Source organism: Lagenorhynchus albirostris, chromosome 8, assembly GCF_949774975.1.
Source record: "Lagenorhynchus albirostris chromosome 8, mLagAlb1.1, whole genome shotgun sequence".
Taxonomy (NCBI): Eukaryota; Metazoa; Chordata; class Mammalia; order Artiodactyla; family Delphinidae; genus Lagenorhynchus; species Lagenorhynchus albirostris.
In genome coordinates, this window is record NC_083102.1 from 54,758,885 (window position 1) to 54,779,167 (window position 20,283).

At 42.3% G+C, this 20,283-nt stretch overlaps 1 long non-coding RNA gene across 1 annotated transcript in view; it reads right to left on the reverse strand.

Annotated features, from left to right (window-relative positions):
* The window catches only part of LOC132524708 (uncharacterized), a 437,056-nt gene that overhangs the window by 94,424 nt on the left and 322,349 nt on the right, over nt 1-20,283 (reverse strand). The window contains exon 5 of the long non-coding RNA XR_009541987.1: nt 14,557-14,636. This is a non-coding gene — a long non-coding RNA (uncharacterized LOC132524708). The remainder of the gene's footprint in view (nt 1-14,556; nt 14,637-20,283) is intronic.

Sequence of the window (20,283 nt, forward strand, 5' to 3'; positions counted from 1 at the left end):
GTGACAGGCAAAGGTTTGCCCAGATGATTCCTAATGGGGCTTCCACTTGTGAGTTTCTACATTCCATAAACCTGATGACCAGTGACCACAGAAGCTACCTGCTTTGTTTAGCAATTCATTCTTCAGCCTGCATATACTAAGTCCAGTGAAGCAGAGAGCTGGGAGGAACTTTCTCTCCCTTTGTTCCAGGTGGAATAACACAATATAGCAATAGAAACTGCTCCTTCCTCTTACCACAGACTCATCCTTAAAGATCGTCTCTCTAAAGAGATGCTCACTGACCAATGGTTTTATGGAAAGGGGCTTTAAAATCAGGTAGTAATTTGTTCAAAGATAGACAGTTCACTGATGGCAGAGCCGACAATAAGTGTCACTGTTTGAGTTCAGTTCATTTTCTATGATGTGCAGATCATAAACGGTGAATTTTGAACCATGTTCTGAAAAGCAAGAGGATGGGAATGTTTCACTGGGCTGGTCACATGCTGAGCCTAGGATATGGAGTCAGTCAGTCCAGCTCCTCGGTATTTATTTAATTCTATAACGTGCCAGCTCCAGTCTTCCAAGCTGCCCAGCTATAAGATTCAGACCAGAAAAATCCTAAACTTCTTTCCCTACATTTGCAATTCTCCTTCTTTTCCCTTTCTTCCAACTCAAATTTGGAGGTTCCATGACGATTTATATAATCAGACACTTTGTTTCAGAAACAGGGCAATTAATGTCTTTATGAGGAAATGCCCTGTAAATGTTCAAAACCTCAAAACAATTTTCAAATCTCTACTTTCCTTTTTGAAAAATGTAAAGAACAATTAAAGAGATTTTAGGAGGAGAATCTGGCATACAACACCCTCAATCAAGTTCCAGGGCATTTTCTTTGGAGGATGTGATTACAGCTGTTCAAACTTAAAGTTATTTACATTGAACAAAAACCTTGATTTTAAAGTCATATGACCATATATAAACTGGAACATGGTAAAGAATCAAAACTTGGCATTTTTAGTGGACATATATTGCCCATTGGCTATGGCTCCTGAAGGGTGCTTTTCAGGGCCCTGGGTTGGTGGGAAATGATAAATGAAGACTAAAGAGTAAGAATTTTGCCTAGTGAGTCATATTGGGTTGCAGCTGAATTAGAAAACAGCAGGTAGTCATCAGAAAGGTTTATATGAAATCTAATGAATCAGAAAGAGAAAGCAAGTGGAAAGAGTTTCTTTTCATACAGGGCCAGATTCTCATCTGATGTAAGTTTTGGAGAATTAGCCAACATATGGAAATTATCCCCATGTTGTCATATGGGACAGCAGTATGAGGAATCGTTAAAGGAATGGGAATATTTAGCTTTTTGAAGAGAAGATCTGGGTGGCACAGATAGCTCTTTTCAAATATTTAGAAGGTCAGCAAGTACAGAAGGGAGTATTGTGTGTTGCTCCCAAGGGCAAAACATTGGAGACATTGGAGAGATGGGGTGTGTTTTACTATTCCCTTGTCTCCTACTAGGGCAAACAGAGCATGGCCACTTCCTCACAGCAAAATAGGCTCATGTGAGGGGACAGAAAGATGTTTCTGGAGCCATTCCCTAAGAACTGGGATGGGAACTAATGGAGACTGACCCAGACACAGGACTGAGAGCAAAGTTTCCACCTACCAGGCATAGCTTGACTCTAAATATCAATATCCATATGCAGTTCAGGCAAACAGGCAGCAAGGAGGAATGGGAAGTACCTGGACTTTGGAGTCAGGAGAGTCTAGGTTGAAACCCTGGCTATGCCATTTATTGTCTGTGTAACTCTGAGAGATTTGCTTGGCCTCTCTGAGTTGCAGTTTCCTGGTCTGTAAACAGGGATGATGTCACCTGTGCTAATGGACAGCTGTTATGTCCACTCAGAATTCGCTCTCCCTGCTCTAGGAAAATCACCTTGATTTCCTCCAAGTCAAGTAGAGTCCTCGTGTCAATCATGGTGGCCTGCCTATCCCTGGACAATCAAACTTTGCCTCCCTGGAATTTTAAACCTGAGTGGGGTGACCCAAGGATGGAAAATGGTTGGAGTTGATTCCTTCTGAAAATGACATCATGAAGGGACTGTCCATCAGTTCCTGATGCCAGAATTTCCTGAGCTACCAGGCTGTTGTCCTTCTTGGGGCCTGGTTTTTCAGCTTCTTCAATTTTATGAGCTACCCCATGTTCTGCCAATAGATCATGTTTTTGCATAAGTTAGCTGAATCAGTGTCTGTAGTTTGCCAAAACAAAGAACCACATCTGTACACCTACCTCAAAAAGATTGCTGGGAAGATTAAATGAGAAAACATACATAGAGCCTGACACTGTTGTAGTGTCTGGTACATAACAGGTTTCAATAAATGGTAGCTGTTGTAACTATCAGGTACTATGAGCCCAAGATGAGTAAAGAACAGTTCCAATAGACGGAGAAAGCCACATTCTGAAGTTAAGGTAGGCACACACAACCAAGGCTATCTGTTCTTAAATATCTGGCCCCAGCTACTGTCTGTGTAAATAAGAACTTGTTAACCACTGAAGTTGGCTTGGCCTTGAGATTTGGTGGGACTCCCTGACTCTGGAAGTGATGAGGCTTAGATTGAAAGGCCCCAGTCAGAAGGCCATAGGAAAGTTCCCACAATGGGAGGAAGGCTGGACTTGAGGGTCTCCAAGGTCTCCCCCAACTCTATGCACTTCCATGCGATTGATGCTCCAACTGCTAGAGGTTTGCAGGCAGGGTCTGGAGGCTCAGGGCCTCCTGGTAGCCAGGAAATACTGTCCAGTCCCGACATTACTTGACCCTGTGCCATGTGACACTGTTAATCCTAGCTTTCCTGTGCCATCCCTCCTTCCTGACTTTCCCCCTACCTCTCTGGCAGTGCCTTTGCATACGTTATTCACTCTGCCCTTAATGTCCCTCTTTACTTCAAGCATCAGGCTGACTCCTACTCATCTTTAGAGTTTCAGTTTCAGGATCAGGTCTCCTCAAAGCCTTCCATCCCACCCTCAACACCCCAGCCCTTCGACCCTCCTCCCCTCCCCAGTGTGCCTCAGCACCCTCTGTTCCAGCAGTCAGCACACTGGATTATCATAGCTGATTCTTCATCCCATCTCGACTGTGAGAACAAGGCAGGGCCCAGACCTTGTTCATCCTGCAGTCCCAGTGCCTAGCACAATGCCTGGTGAAGGGGGGAGGGAAGGAAATGTACCAAAGGCAAAAGACCTTATACTACACTTTTGAGTTTTATTTGTTGTGCGAATGTTGGAGGTCATTTGTTGGCATTTGTTCTTATAGCTGAAGACCCAGTTTGTGCAAATGTGTCCAAATGGGGCAGGTAGGAAACTTTTTAACTACTTACCTGGCTTTGCTGCCAGGGAACACAGCCAGGCCCAGAGAGTGATCCAGCCTGAGAGGCCAATGAGAAGACACTGGGGGAATCAGGTTGACTGAATGTTACAGGCTAGCACTTTCATTTCCTGCTCTAGGTAGCTCCAGCCCTGGATAATTCTGAACATGTTTCTCCTAGAATCAAAGATTACAGGATAGTTCATGTAAGGTACACTTGAATATGCCCAGCTTAGCTTTACACAAACCATCCTAAATCAAAACGTTTACCATGTGAACCCAAAGCGAACAGAATATACTATCTTATTTCTCCTTCATTAGTCAAGGAATGGAGTCGGTGATGTGTTAGGTGCTTTAGTCTCCCTAGGCCATAATTCTATGACTAACTTTAAAACAAAATGAGAAACAAAACTCCCACTAGCCTGGCTTTATTCAGTCCTGGTTTGTTTCCTCCGGCTGTATTTATGAGCATCTGCAGTGACAAAGAACATGATGGTCCCATATCGTGAGGGGCACCATACCCGGGAACACTGTAATTATTCTAACTAGTTAGATTAAACTTGGGTCTTACATTAGCGGAAAACATGGTTCTCCTTATACTTTGAACAATGAGCTCCTAAGGTAGGGGTTGTGGTTAACAAGAAGCTGGGCTATGAGTGTTGTTATCCTCAGTCATCACGCCAAGTCTCGCTCTTGCTCAGGCCTCAGAGAGGGTGCAAGCACTGGCCTGTCTCCCAGGGCACATGCGGATGGAGGAAAGCAGGGTGGGCACACGCCCTGAGTGTCCGCCCTCAGCGGGAGGACTGGGCATGGGCTCCTCGAGTGCAAAGGCAAGAAGGTGTGAATGCTCACATTTCTTCCACAAACAGGGCTGCTTGGGTTCCAGGAGTCAGAGGGCTTCATCTCTGTCCCACAAGGCATGACACTGGCAGCAGCCAAGCAGCTCTCTTTTGGAAGGAAGCAAGACTGTTCAGCGAGGAGGAGAAAAGACTTGAGGATGGCTTCTGAGATGGAAGAAACCCGTGAGAGTCATCTTCAAGAGCAATCCGGCTTATTCTCCAAGGTCATGGGAGGCAGAACTCCAGGGTGGACTTGTGTCCACGCAACATAGTAGAGTCCTTTCTGTCAGAGCTGTTCAAAGAAGGAAAGAGCTGCCTGTCTCTGGAAGGCTTCAACCAGAGGCTGGGAGCCCACCTCACGGAGAAGTTGGGGAGGGATTTTGGAAACCCAGTGAGTGACTGGGCGAGAAGACCATGGAGATTCCTTTCTTCCTCAAAAATCTAAGAAAACACAACTTAAAAGAATCTGAGAGCATGTTGGAGAGGAAAAAGAACTGGTTCTCTTTTTCTTAAAATGGGTTTTGTGGGGTCTTCATGAATGTGCTAGGGATGATCATTAACCAAAGAAACTCCCCTGAACAAAAACCATACACATTGCTGGAATAAGCTGGCAGGAGTCTGGAGATACCATCCCAGAATCGCAGAACAGTTGACACACGCTGGACAGCATGTAGAACTATTTTCTTTAATCATTCTGAATTGCCTGCTATACATAGAGCACAGGTGTAGGTATTGGGAGAGTTACAGGATGTTTATGGCCCAAGGAAATTATAATATACTTGGAGAAAGACATTTTTACTAACCAAAAACTCAAGATCAACACTGAGAAAATTTTGAAAATATTCAAATATGAAAGAGGGAGCAATTGAGGGGATTCCAGCTATAACTCAGAAGGTTGACATTCCTCAGATCTATGCCACACCCGTGTTTAAAGTGTTCCATGGGGGTGGACTTATAATGTGACCACCCGCATCTCCTCATCATCCCTTGACCCTGTCAGGGTGGGAGGTGGGGTGGAAGAGGCACTCTGCTCTCAGTGGAGGCTTTTCCTTTCACTCAACATATTTTAATTGGTGAAAGCAGCTCATGCAAACCCTCAGCTTCCCTTCCCTGATCGTTTTTTCTTTTTCTTTTTCTTTTTTTTTTTTTTGCCCATGACATGTGGCTTGTGGGATCTTAGTTCTCTGACCAGGGATTGAACCTGGGCCCTGGACAGTGAAAGCACAGAGTCCTAAGCACTGGACTGCCAAGGAATTCCCTCTTTTTCTTCTTCTTAGTGCTGTTGTGCTTTATGATACTTTGCCTCCACTGCCCCCATAGACTGGCACAGAGTACAATCATGAGACAGGCAGGGAAGGTGAACAAGGGGAGACAGAAGAACAGAAAACATTTTCTGTCTCCCCTCTTTAGGCTGTGCTACTAATTCTTACTGTCCAGGTGATGTGAAGCCTCACAATGCCATGTGAAGCCAGGGAAGTGCCCACATGATGCTAGCATCCCAAGCTACCTCCAGGCCCAATGGGCTTCTGCTTGATTGTGTTAAATACACAAGTGCACGTGCACATACACACACACATTTTGCATTTAGGTTTAAGAGAAAGAATGACTCCATTCTCATCTGAACCAAATACCAGAGGACATATTTCTGACTTGAAAATTACTGCTTAATTCTGTAGACTTTTAGTTTAGAAAAATACCAAGCCTATAGGGCTTATATGCCAGAGAAGGGCATGAGAAGGAAGGAAGCTTTAAGACAGGAAGAACTCTTGACAAACAATTTCAATGAAGCTTTGTATTTTCAAAGCAGTTTTAAATCATGAAGTAGCCGACCCAGCTATCCCGAGAAAGTAGGTCAGCACAATATTTTCACAGGTGAGGAAACTGAGATACAGTGTTTGGTGGTTCACCCAACATGTACAACTCGGGTAGGAACACAAACTTCTGGATTTCCATCCGGACACACTCAAGTAGGCTGCCTTCTTCCCAGAAAGAAAATACAGGCAGTTAGCAGCTTTTATTTTATATTTTAATATGCTAACTAGGCTAAAACACAGTTGCTGTAGACCAAGAAGTCTTAAGGTGAAAGAACATCAAAGAGTAGAGTTTGAAGCTTGTGAATATTTCCCAACCTAGTCAACAGTTCAAATGCTCTCTTCTGGGCATACTGTGGCCAAAGCGGCTGCTAGAGAATCAGGAGGCCTGGGTTCTAGGAGTAAGCAGCATGGCTTTGCAAGAGCCATTTAAAATCTCCAAGCCTTGCTTTTTCATCCTCAAAATGAAGACACTATTTTTTATAGTTTTCCATTTGAAAAATGCAGAAAGACATAAAATAGTTAAATCACTCATAATTTAACTGTGCTTTCTGAAGTAGATACAAACAGGAGTGGTAGTGTTCCTTCTCTACCCCTCTAATACCATCCCAGAACTGGAAGCATATTTTTCTAGTCTCATACCAATACATAATAAATATTTAATTAAATATATGTAAGGATCACACTTTATAATTTTTAATAAAAAATGGAATCATGCTGTACATGTTGTTCTATAATGTTTTCCTTTACTCAACAATATGGCATCATTCCACTTCATACTGATCCTGGGTTTTTTTTAACTTTTTAATTTAATTTTATTTATTTTTTTATACAGCAGGTCCTTATTAGTCATCAGTTTTATACACATCAGTGTATACATGTCAATCACAATCTCCCAATTCATCACACCCACACCCACACCGCCCGCCGCTTTCCCCCCTTGGTGTCCATACATTTGTTCTCTACATCTGTGTCTCAATTTCTGCCCTGTAAACCAGTTCATCTGTATCATTTTTCTAGGTTCCACATACATGCGTTAATATACAATATTTGTTTTTCTCTTTCTGACTTACTTCACTCTGTATGACAGTCTCTAGATCCATCCACGTCTCTACAAATGACCCAATTTCGTTCCTTTTTATGGCTGAGTAATATTCCATTGTATATATATACCACATCTTCTTTATCCATTGATCTGTCGATGGGAATTTAGGTTGCTTCCATGACCTGGCTATTCTAAATTGTGCTGCAATGAACATTGGGGTGTATGCATCTTTTTGAATTATGGTTTTCTCTGGGTATATGCCCAGTAGTGGGATTGCTGGATCATATGGTAATTCTACTTCTAGTTTTTTAAGGAACCTCCATACTGTTCTCCATAGTGGCTGTATCAATTTACATTCCCACCAACAGTGCAAGAGGGTTCCCTTTTCTCCACACCCTCTCCAGCATTTGTCGTTTGTAGATTTTCTGATGATGCCCATTCTAACTGGTGTGAGGTAATACTCATTGTAGTTTTGATTTGCATTTCTCTAATAATTAGTGATGTTGAGCAGCATTTCATGTGCTTCTTGGCCATCTGTATGTCTTCTTTGGAGAATTGTCTATTTAGATCTTCTGCCCATTTTTCGACTGGGTTGTTTGTTTCCTTAATATCGAGTTGCGTGAGCTGTTTATATATTTTGGAGATTAATCCTTTGTCCGTTGATTCATTTGCAAATATTTTATCCCATTCTGAGGGTTGTCTTTTCATCTTGTTTATGGTTTCCTTTGCTGCGCAAAAGCTTTGAAGTTTCATTAAGTCCCATTTGTTTATTTTTGTTTTTACTTCCATTACTCTAAGAGGTGGATCAAAAAAGATCTTGCTGTGATTTATGTCAAAGAGTGTTCTTCCTATGTTTTCCTCTAAGAGTTTTATAGTGTCTGGTATTACATTTAGGTCTCTAATCCATCTTGAGTTTATTTTTGTGTATGGTGTTAGGGAGTGTTCTAATTTCATTCTTTTACACGTAGCTGTCCAGTTTTCCCAGCACCACTTATTGAAGAGACTGGCTTCTCTCCATTGTATATCCTTGCCTCCTTTGTCATAGATTAGTTGACCATAGGTGCATGGGTTTATCTCTGCGCTTTCTATCTTGTTCCATCGATCTATGTTTCTGTTTTTGTGCGAGTACCATACTGTCTTGATTACTGTAGCTTTGTAGTATAATCAGAAGTCAGGGAGCCTGATTCCTCCTGCTCCGTTTTTTTCCCTCAAGACTGCTATGGCTATTCGAGGTCTATTGTGTCTCCATACAAATTTTAAGATTTTTGTTCTAGTTCTGTAAAAAATGCCATTGGTAATTTGATAGGGATTGCATTGAATGTGTAGATTGCTTTGGGTGGTATAGTCATTTTCACAATGTTCATTCTTCCAATCCAAGAACATGGTATATCTCTCCATCTGTTGGTATCATCTTTAATTTCTTTCATCAGTGTCTTATAGTTTTCTGAGTACAGGTCTTTTACCTCCTTAGATAGGTTTACTCCTAGGTATTTTATTCTTTTTGTTGCAATGGTGAATGGAATTGTTTCCTTAATTTCTCTTTCTGATCTTTCATTGCTAGTGTATAGGAATGCAAGAGATTTCTGTGCATTAATTTTGTATCCTGCAACTTTACCAAATTCATTGATTAGCTCTAGTAGTTTTCTGGTGGCATCTTTAGGATTCTCTATGTATAGTATCATGTCATCTGCAAACAGTGACAGTTTTACTTCTTTTTTTCCAATTTGTATTCCTTTTATTTCTTTTTCTTCTCTGATTGCCATGGCTAGGACTTCAAAAACTATGTTGAATAATAGTGGTAAGAGGGGACACCCTTGTCTTGTTCCTGATATTAGAGGAAATGCTTTCAGTTTTTCACCACTGAGAATGATGTTGCTGTGGGTTTGTCGTATATGGCCTTTATTATGTTGAGGTAGTTTCCCTCTATGCCCACTTTCTGGAGAGTTTTTATCATAAAAGGGTGTGAATTTTGTAAAAAGCTTTTTCTGCATCTATTGAGATGATCATATGGTTTTTCTTCTTCAATTTGTTAATATGGTTTATCACACTGATTGATTTATGTATATTGAAGAATCCTTGCATCCCTGGGATAAATCCCACTTGATCATGGTGTATGATCCTTTTAATGTGTTGTTGGATTCTGTTTGCTAGTATTTTGTTGAGGATTTTTGAGTCTATATTCATCAGTGATATTGGTCTGTAATTTTCTTTTTTTGTAGTATCTTTGTCTGGTGTTGGTATCAGGGTGATGGTGGCCTCATAGAATGAGTTTGGGAGTGTTCCTTCCTCTGCAACTTTTTGGAAGAGTTTGAGAAGGATGGGTGTTAGCTCTTCTCTAAACATTTGATAGAATTCACCTGTGAAGCCATCTGGTCCTGGACTTTTGTTTGTTAGAAGATTTTTAATCACAGTTTCAATTTCATTACTTGTGATTGGTCTGTTCATATTTTCTATTTCTTCCTGGTTCAGTCTTGAAAGGTTATACCTTTCTAAGAACTTGTCCATTTCTTCCAGGTTGTCCATTTTATTGGCATAGAGTTGCTTGTAGTAGTCTCTTAGAATGCTTTGTATTTCTGCAGTGTCTGTTGTAACTTCTCTTCTTTCATTTCTAATTTTATTGATTTGAGTCCTCTCCCTCTTTTTCTTGATGCGTCTGGCTAATGGTTTATCAATTTTGTTTATCTTCTCAAAGAACCAGCTTTTAGTTTTATTGAACTTTGCTATTGTTTTCTTTCTGCTCTGATCTTTATGATTTCTTTCCTTCTGCCAACTTTGGGTTTTCTTTGTTCTTCTTTCTCTAGATCTTTTAGGTGTAACGTTAGATTGTGAATTTGTGATTTTTCTTGTTTCTTGAGGTAGGCTTGTATAGCTTTAAACTTCCCTCTTAGAACTGCTTTTGTTGCATCCCATAGGTTTTGGACCGTCCTGTTTTCATTGTCATTCGTCTCTTAAGTATTTCTTTTTTTTTTTTTTTTTTTGCGGTATGCGGGCCTCTCACTGCTGTGGCCTCTCGCATTGCGAAGCACAGGCTCCGGACGCGCAGGCTCAGTGACCATGGCCCACGGGCCCAGCCGTTCCGCGGCACATGGGATCCTCCCAGACCGGGGCACAAACCCGTGTCCCCTGCATCGGCAGGTGGACTCTCAATCACTGCGCCACCAGGGAAGCCCCCATCTCTAGGTATTTCTTGATTTTCTCTTTGATTTCTTCAGTGATCTCTTGGTTATTTAGTAGTGTATTGTTTAGCCTCCATGTGTTTGTGTTTTTGATTTTTTTTTCCCTGTAATTCATTTCTAATCTCAAAGCATTGTGGTCAGAAAAGATGCTTGATATGATTTCAATTTTCTTAAATATACTGTGGCTTGATTTGTGACCCACGATGTGATCTATCCTGGAGAATGTTCCATGCGCACTTGAGAAAAAAGTGTAATTTGCCGTTTTTGGATGGACTGTCCTGTAAATATCAAATAAATCTACCTGGTCTATTGTGTCATTTAAAGCTTCTGTCTCCTTATTTATTTTCACTTTGGATGATCTGTCCATTGGTGTAAGTGAGGTGTTACAGTCCCCCACTATTTTTGTGTTACTGTCGATTTCCTCTTTTATAGCTATTAGCAGTTGCCTTATTTATTAAGGTGCCCTATGTTGGGTGCATATATATTTATAATTGTTATATCTTCATCTTGGATTGATCCCTTGATCATTATGTAGTGTCCTTCCTTGTCTCTTGTAACATTTTTTATTTTAAAGTCTATTTTATCTGATATGAGTATAGCTACTCCAGCTTTCTTTTGATTTCCATTTGCATGGAATATCTTTTTCCAACCCCTCATTTTCAGTCTGTATGTGTCCCTAGATCTAAAGTGGGTCTCTTGTAGACAGCATATAGATGGGTCTTGTTTTTGTATCCATTCAGCAAGCCTGTGTCTTTTGGTTGGAGCATTTAATCCATTCACGTTTAAGGTAATTATCGATATGTATGTTCCTATGACCATTTTCTTAATTGTTTTGGGTTTGTTTTTGTAGGTCCTTTTCTTCTCTTGTGTTTCCCACTTAGAGAAGTTCCTTTAGCATTTGTTGTAGAGCTGGTTTGGTGGTGCTGAATTCTCTTACCTTTTGCTTGTCTGTAAGGCTTTTGATTTCTCCATCGAATGTCAATGAGATCCTTGCTGGGTAGAGTAATCTTGGTTGTAGGTTCTTCCCTTTCATCACTTTAAGTATATCATGCCACTGCCTTCTGGCTTGTAGAGTTTCTGCTGAGAAATCAGCTGTTAACCTTATGGGAGTTCCCTTGTATATTATTTGTCATTTTTCCCTTGCTGCTTTCAGTAATTTTTCTTTGTCTTTAATTTTTGTCAGTTTGATTACTATGTGTCTCAGCGTGTTTCTCCTTGGGTTTATCCTGTATGGAACTCTCTGCACTTCCTGGACTTGGGTGGCTATTTCCTTTCCCATGTTAGGGAAGTTTTCAACTATAACCTCTTCAAATATTTTCTCAGGTCCTTTCTCTCTCTGTCTTCTCCTTCTGGGACCCCTATAATGCGAATGTTGTTGCATTTAATGTTGTCCCAGAGGTCTCTTAGGCTGTCTTCATTTCTTTTCATTCTTTTTTCTTTATTCTGTTCCGCAGCAGTGAATTCCAACATTCTGTCTTCCAGGTCACTTATCCGTTCTTCTGCCGCAGTTATTCTGCTATTGATTTCTTCTAGTGGAGTTTTCATTTCAGTTATTGTATTGTTCATCTCTGCTTGTTTGTTCTTTAATTCTTCTAGGTCTTTGTTAAACATTTCTTGCGTCTTCTCGATCTTTGCCTCCATTCTTTTTCCGAGGTCCTGGATCATCTTCACTATCATTATTCCAAATTGTTTTTCTGGAAGTTTGCCTATCTCCATTTCATTTAGTTGTTTTTCTGGGGTTTTATCTTGTTCCTTCATCTGGTACATAGCCCTCTACCTTTTCATCTTGTCTGTGTTTCTGTGAATGTGGTTTTTGTTCCACAGGCTGCAGGATTGTAGTTCTTCTTGCTTCTGCTCTCTGCCCTCTGGTGGATGAGGCCATCTAAGAGGCTTGATGGGAGGGACTGGTGGTGAGTAGTGCAGACTGTTGCTCTGGTGGGCAGAGCTCAGTAAAACTTTAATCCGCTTGACTGCTGATGCATGGGGCTGGGTTCCCTCTCTGTTGGTTGTTTGGCCTGAGGCAACCCAACACTGAAGCTTCCCTGGGCTCTTTTGTGGGTCTAATGGAGGACTCTGGGAGGGCTCACTCCAAGGAGTAATTCCCAGAACTTCTGCTGCCAGTGTCCTTGTACCCACGGTGAGCCACAGCCACCACCCACCTCTGCAGGAGTCCCTCCAACACTAGCAGGTAGGTCTGGTTCAGTCTCCCCTCGGGTCACTGCTCCTTCCCCTGGGTCCCGATGCGCACACTACTTTGTGTGTGCCCTCTAGGAGTGGAGTCACTGTTTCCTCCAGTCCTGTCCAAATCCTGCAATCAAATCCCACTAGCCTTCAAAGTCTGATTCTCTAGGAATTCCTCCTCCCATTGCCAGACTCCCAGGTTGGGAACCTGATGTGGGGCTCAGAACCTTCACTCCAGTGGGTGGACTTCTGTGGTATAAATGTTCTCCAGTCTGAGTCACCTACTCAGCAGTTATGGGATTTGATTTTACTGTGAGTGCGCCCCTCCTACCGTCTCATTGTGGCTTCTCCTTTGTCTTTGGATGTGGGGTATCTTTTTTGGTGAGTTCCAGTGTCTTCCTGTCGATGACTGTCCAGCAGCTAGTTGTGATTCTGGCGTTCTCACAACAGGGAGTGAGAGCACGTCCTTCTACTCTGCCATCTTGGTTCCTAATGGTCCTGTTTTGTTTTTTTTTTAATATTTATTTATTTAGGCTGTGCCAGGTCTTAGTTGCAGCATACAGGATCTTTGTTGCGGCATGCGGGATCTTTAGTTATGGCTTGCAAACTTCTTAGTTGTGGCATGGATGCGGGATCTAGTTCCCCAACCAAGGATCGAATGCCGGGCCCCCTGCATAGGGAGCTCGGAGTCTTATGCACTGGACCACCAGGGAAGTCCCCATGATACTGTTTTAATGGTTGCAAAATACTACATTGCCTGGATGTTACATAATTTGTTTAGCGATTCCTTTTTCTATGGTCTTTTGTAAAGTCCAAGGAAGATAATACATGATAAAGTGCTTTGTCAACCGTAAGACTCGGTCTAAATATAGTGGATTATTTTCATTATTTATCAAATATAAATGACCTAACTATATTGGTTTTAGCTTCTAAGCTCTCAATGTATTTAACACTTGGTAGATATACAGAGAGAGAAGTAATACAATTCCTGTAATGCAGTCAACATCATCATTTGAAAATTGATTTATTGCATGGGTTTAGAAAGAACTGTTGATAACTGAATGTACAAGGCAACATCTAATGGGTACTCTCAAAGGGGAAAATTCATTTTTATCCAATGAGTAACCTCTACTTATTCAGCTGATAACTTATATTCTAAAATAAATTATTTAAATCTCATATGTTACTCTTGCAAGTAAATCAGAATTGAATGTTAGAAACTATAAAGTGACGTATGTGAAAGAAAGATGTATTGATGTACTCTGATACACAGAATAAATATGAGCTTTTGTTTCTTGTTTTGTATATGTATCTGTGTTATGTTTGTTTTACTTTATTTTAAATTGTCCCTGAAATAGCAGTGGAGTAATAGCAGGTCTTTCTGGCAAGGGACAGAGCTGAAATTTTTACTAAGAAAGTGGAAGCTGAATTTTCTACCTCTGATATGCTATCTACAAATTTAAAATAAAATGGAACAGTAAAGTTTTTATAAGAGGGAAGTAAGAGGAATATATGGGTCTTGGCCTTAATTTTCCAAGTTCTTCATATGCTCTAATTAATTGGACCATTCTCCACTTCATTTTGTCTGTGCAACACAAGAGATGGTACAGCAGAATTTGCTTTACTCCCACGTCTTAGGGTAAGCGGTGACATTTAATGGGATCTTCTCCTAAAGACAGGGTTGGGATATACGGTTTACAATCCTCCCCAAACCAATGCAATCCTTTTTCTTGTCCAAGGGCTGGAAGACAGAGGTCAAGGGTAGTTGGCCTCTGCTACTACCCACCACTCTGGTAAAAGTACAAAACCATAGGCTGCCTGTTAGATCTCTGAGGCCACATCCCCAAGTACTTGGACGGGGTGTTGCTAACACTGCAGCAGAACCTAGACCCTGCCAGGGGGCCTGTGGATGTGGGACAGCCATATACCAATGGTGACTGAATTCTCAACCTTTATCTTCATAGTAGATATTGTTCACAAGCACAGCCCACGGTCACAGATACACACAGGCTATAGGAAGTGGCACCTTCACTTTGTCACCCAGGCAAGAAAACACATCAGAATGCAAGTGAGGGAACGTGAGGGAATTATTAACCTAAGGATAATCTTTAATCCCTTCTGATGCGCAAAACTTTGACACTTTGTTCACAAGTGATTGTGACCTACCAGCGTAGTCCAGTACGCCGTCTCAGGAACACTGGAGAAGGTTCTTATTCAGGTCTCTTTCACATCTGAATTCTCTGACTCTATGAAAGATACAAAGATCCCAGTCACAACCAGGCAGCAATTCCTCATAGGATTTTGATCAACCAGAGTGATTTTGTATAGAAACACCCAGAAAGCTGACAGAGGACCAGTCTTTCTCTCTCACATATAAGACAACATTTCCTAACATCTGGCCTGGAGAAAATTTCCCTCTGCTCCCTCACTCACTCCACAAACTCCAGAAGACTTACTTCTGCCTAAAGCTGCATTTGTATGAGATGGTTACAGATAATAGGTGGAAACTCAGTTCTACATCATGTAAAAATGTATCCAGGGAAAGGTCCACAGAGGACAGGACCCAAGGAAGCCAAGGAGACCAAATATCAAATATTTGACTATCAAATTTCCCCATCCTGATCTCTCCCTCCCCCGACCCTTTTTTTTTAGTTCTAAGTCACTGGTTATTCCAGATAGCCTCTTCTCTGTATTTAAATTCATCCAGAGATGGTACTAGAAGTGTGCCTCTGAAGGTTTTCAGTGCTGCTCTCACCCTGGGGGAGGGAAGAGTGGGGCCCTTTGCACAGAACTCCCCCCCTACCCCCCACCTCAAATCTGTCTTTTCACTGTTGGTGAACATTTACATGTCTCCTGCTGGCCGCTGATCTCACGTGCACTCAAGTGGTCATACGCAGAAGGGACATGTCACTAAATGCTGCTGCCTGCTGAGCTCTTGATTTGCACAGATAGGGGCACTGCGTAATGGCCTGCTGAGCTAATCTTCACAGGAAAGAAGGTTACCCTCGCCTTAGTTACTCTCCCTCTGGAAAGGAGCTCTGTATTCAGCCTTGCGTTTATGAAACATGAAAACACATGTTGTAAAAATGTTCTGCATATAAATGAAATAATGCAAAGCAATTATTATGCTTGTTAAGAAGGCAACAATACGATTATGACATGAAAAGTGTTAACAGCGAATAAAATATGTTTTAACTTGTTGAAAATCATTTGTCTCTTTCTTAAAAGCACTGTGTGCAACTAAAACAAGGAAAGATGCCACACTGAAGGAGCATGTAAAAGGCAGAAACCTAAACACAATGGAGGCAAAAGCCAAAAACCCAAAAGTCAAGTTCAATGTGTTATCTATGCAGACTGGCTGTCAATATTTTTCAAATTAGCTGGTTAATTGCCAGATCTCCAGTTTACTTCAGGCTGTGAAGGTGGAGTTTGTGTGTCAAAATTAGATGCTTCATAAATGGCTCTTCTGACGTTATCTTCAACTTCATCTCCTTTCCTAAGTAGGGCTATTAAAGTAGCTTTTACAGTGGCAGCAATTTTTCTATCTAAAGGAAAATAGCTTAAATGCTTAATGGGTCCAATTCTCTGTAGAAGTCCCAGGGCAAAGATGCTGGGAGTGAGTCCTACAAGTAGTCCCTACTTGTGGGGTAGCGTGGGTCAGTGGGGGAGTAGATTGAGCTTCTCTGCTCCCACCTTCAGGGTGCTCCATAAGGGTAATGGAGATTATGAATAATCAACCTTATTCATAAGAGCTCTCAACCTGTCATGCCAACTCATGCTCTTCCTCTTCTCATATCTCCCCTCTCTTCAACCTCCAACCCATCTCCCTGCCACACACCTCCACCTCTCAGCCCCTGTCTTTCCACCCCACTCCCAGAGAAACATCAAAGGTATCACACAGGAAGCCTTCCTCTTCTCCCTCCATGCTTACAAACCATTGCCCATCCACATGCATCCCCTCTTCCTTCCCCGGTCTAGGGTAAACCCCTCCACCTGGGCTTTGGATCCCATCCCTTAAGGATTCTCAGGGGCTTCAGACCACTCTCGAGTATAGCCTACCTTCTCTCCTTTATATTCAACTGGTCTCTTTAGCAGGAGAGTTTCCACTGACATTAAACATGGAAAATGTCATCTGACCAGAGTGGGCTTGCCAGATTAAATCCAGGGTAAACAACAAATAATGTTTTAGCATAAGTATGTCCCCAATATTGCACTGGATATACTTAATACTGAGAAGTACTTGTTGTTTACCTGAAATTCAAAGTTGACTGGGCATCCTTCATCTTTTTTTGTGAAATCTGGCAACCGTACACCAGAGAGGTCTTTCTTGACCATTCATTGTATAAAATAGTATTTCCCCCACTTCAGATAGTTTCTATCACCTTCCTTCACTTTTTTTGTCCTCATACACTATCACCACTGGGATTATTATGTATTTATATGTTTATTTATTGTCTCTGTCCCTTCACCTTCTCACTAGAATGCAGATTCCATTGGAACAGGGTTTTTTTAATTCTTTGCTGTGTCTCTTTTGCCTAACATAGGGCTTAGCACAAGATAAGTGTCTGATAAATATGTGTTGAATAAATGTATGCTTGAGTCTCTCTCTTCTTTTAAAATAATTATCACACAACCCCATAATCCCCCTAGATCTACTCCCCCATCTCTCTCATCCACTTCAGAAACTGATTTTGTAACAGGTCTTAACACTCATTGTCCCTGTGACTTCAGCCCAGTTCCTCTTCTTCCTACTCCAGCCTGGCTCCACTCTTATTATTCCACCAAAGCAGCTCGAAGGTCACGGATTAATTCCATGTTGTTAAATCACATGGACATTTTTTACCCCCATCTAATCTCTCAACAAGAGTTGATGTTATTGACCACTCCTGCTTCACGAAGTAAGTCCCTTATTTCACTGGCACCACACCCTCCTGGTTTTCCTTCTACCTCCATAATCACTTCCATTGCCAATGTATCCTTCCCTACCTGGCCATTAAAGTTTGACTTTAGTCCTAGGCCCTCTTCTCTTTTCACTCTATGTTCTCTCCTCCAGGTAACCTCTGTGTGGCTTCAATGGCCGTTCATTAGCTGATGACTCCAAAATTTGTACATCCAGCCCAAAGCTCCCCTCTTAGTTCCAGACCTATATGCCTATTTGATATCTCCACCAGATATCTCAAAGTTGTATCAAACCCAATTATATAAGACTGAATTTAATGCATCCTCTGCTTATCTAAGCCCTGGTCCTCTTCTTTTGTACCACATCTTGGTGAATGACACCTCCGTGCATCTAATGGCATAAGCCAGACAACAACAGTCATCCTTGACTCCTGTAAATCTCACCTCCCAAATAGCTCCTGAATCCATTCATTTCTCTTTATCTCCATGGTCACCTAATACAAAGGACAAATAACTCTTGCTAGACCACTGCAATGGCTTCTTAACCAAAAGAGTTATATTCAAGGACTCCAACCTCTTCCTAACTTGTTTTCCACATTTACAGCCACAGGGATTCTTCAACCTGTGAAAAATTCTTCCTTGGTTTTTTAAAAGGCTCCAACTTCTCTTTCCAGTTTTATCACATGCCACTCTCTTCTCCATTCTCTCAACAGCAGCAACATTGGCCAGGAATCAGTTTCTTAAATGCAACTATACATTCAAGAGGGCTGGATGAGAAAGTGATTACAAAATAACTCGCTTAAAAGAGTGAAGTAGTAAGAAATAATGTTTCATATGAAAATCTGCCACCTGCCAAAAACATCATCTAAAATTTAGGGCTGAAAGGTCCTTCACACATCATCGGGTCTAATTCTTTCCCTCCAAATAAGGACATGAGGAAATAAGGGTCCAGAAAAGAGCATGGAATGACTAAAGCCATAAAGCTATTTAAGGGTAGAGCTAGGAGATTAATACCTGAATCTAAAGTCACACCTCTTGCCCCAAGTGAAGAGTGAATAACTGATGAGAAATAAAGTGACCTGAGAATTACCATAGCTCTAAAGACATGGAGGAGCGATCAGAATGAGGCTGAGGCAGATGAAAGAAGTTAAACCAATCCGCCAATCAACCAGCAAACATTCCCACAAGGGAACTAGTGAGCCTTCAGGCATAAGAATCAGGAACTTTGTCAATGAGCTTTTCAACCAGATTGAAAAGGCCTCCTATAAATATTCAATAGCTTCCAGAAAAATAGTCAATGGATGTGGACTGGATCAGGGTTGGGGGCGTGGTGTACCAACTGCTCAGTATATAAGTAAACAAGTGGGTCCTGACCAAACTTATCAAGTGAGAGCCCACCTTCTATTGAGTCAGCCACATAAGCCACCTGTTACCACCTGAGATTTTCACAAAGAACCCTTTCCAGCTTCTATGAGTCCTTGAAGAAACTAAAAAATCATCAACTTAGAGGGGGAAGATGGCGGAAGAGTAAGAGGCAGAGATCATCTTCCTCCCCACAGATACATCAGAAATACATTTATACGTGGAACAACTCCTACAGAACACCTACTGAACGCTGGCAGAAGACCTCAGACCTCGCAAAACGCAAGAAACTCCCCACGTACCTGGGTAGGGCAAAAGAAAAAAGAAAAAACAGAGACAAACAGGACGGGACCTGCACCAGTGGGAGGGAGCCATGAAGGAGGAAAAGGTTTCCACACGCTAGAAGCCCCTTCGCGGGCGGAGACTGCAGGTGGTGGAGCGGGGAAGCTTCGGAGCAGCGGAGGATAGCGCAGCAACAGGGATGCGGAGGGCAAAGCGGAGAGATCCCGCAAGGAGGTTTGGGGCCGACCAGTACTCACCAGGCTGAGAGGCTTGTCTGCTCACCCGCCGGGGCGGGTGGGGCTGGGAGCTGAGGCTCGGACTTCGGTTGGAGGGGGATTAAGAGCGCTGCTTAAAGGAGCTCCAGAGACGGGCGTGAGCCGCGGCTAACAGCACAGACCCCAGAGACGGGCACGAGACGCTAAGGCTGGTGCTGCCGCCACCAAGAAACCTGTGTGCGAGCACACGTCACTCTCCACACCCCGCTTCCGGGGAGCCTGTGCAGCCCACCACTGCCAGGGTCCCGGGATCCAGGGACAACTTCCCTGGGAGAACGCACGGTGCGCCTCAGGCCGGTGCAACGTCACACCGGCCTCTGCCGCCGCAGGCTCACCCCGCACTCCGTACCCCTCCCTCTCCCCGGCCTCAGTGAGCCGGAGCCCCCGAATCAGTGGCTCCTTTAACCCCGTCCTGTCTGAGCGAAGAACAGACGCCCTCTTGAGACGTACACGCAGAGGCGAGGCCAAATCCAAAGCTGAGCCCCTGGGAGCTGTGAGAGCAAAGAAGAGAAAGGGAAATCTCTCCCAGCAGCCTCAGGTGCAGCGGATTAAAGCTCCACAATCAATCTGATGTACCCTGCATCTGTGGAATACCTGAATAGACAACTAATCATCCCATATTGAGGAGGTGGACTCCGAGAGCAAGATGTATTATTTTTTCCCCTTTTCCTCTTTTTGTGTGTATGTGTATGCTTCTGTGTGAGATTTTGTCTGTATAGCTTTGCTTTCACCATTTGTCCTAGGGTTCTATCCGTCCGGTTTTTTGTTTTGTTTTTTACTTTAAAAAAATTCTTTTTCTTAATAATTATTTTTTTATTTTAATAACTTTATTTACTTTTACCTTACTTTATTTGATTTTCTTTTATCCTCTTTCTTTCTTTCTACTTTTTCTCCCTTTTATTCTAAGCCGTGTGGATGAAAGGCTCTTGGTGCTGCAGCCAGGAGTCAGTGCTGTGCCTCTGAGGTGGGAGCGCCAACTTCAGGACACTGGTCCACAAGAGACCTCCCAGCTCCACGTAATATCAAATGGCGAAAATCTCCCAGAGATCTCCATCTCAACACCAACACCCAGCTT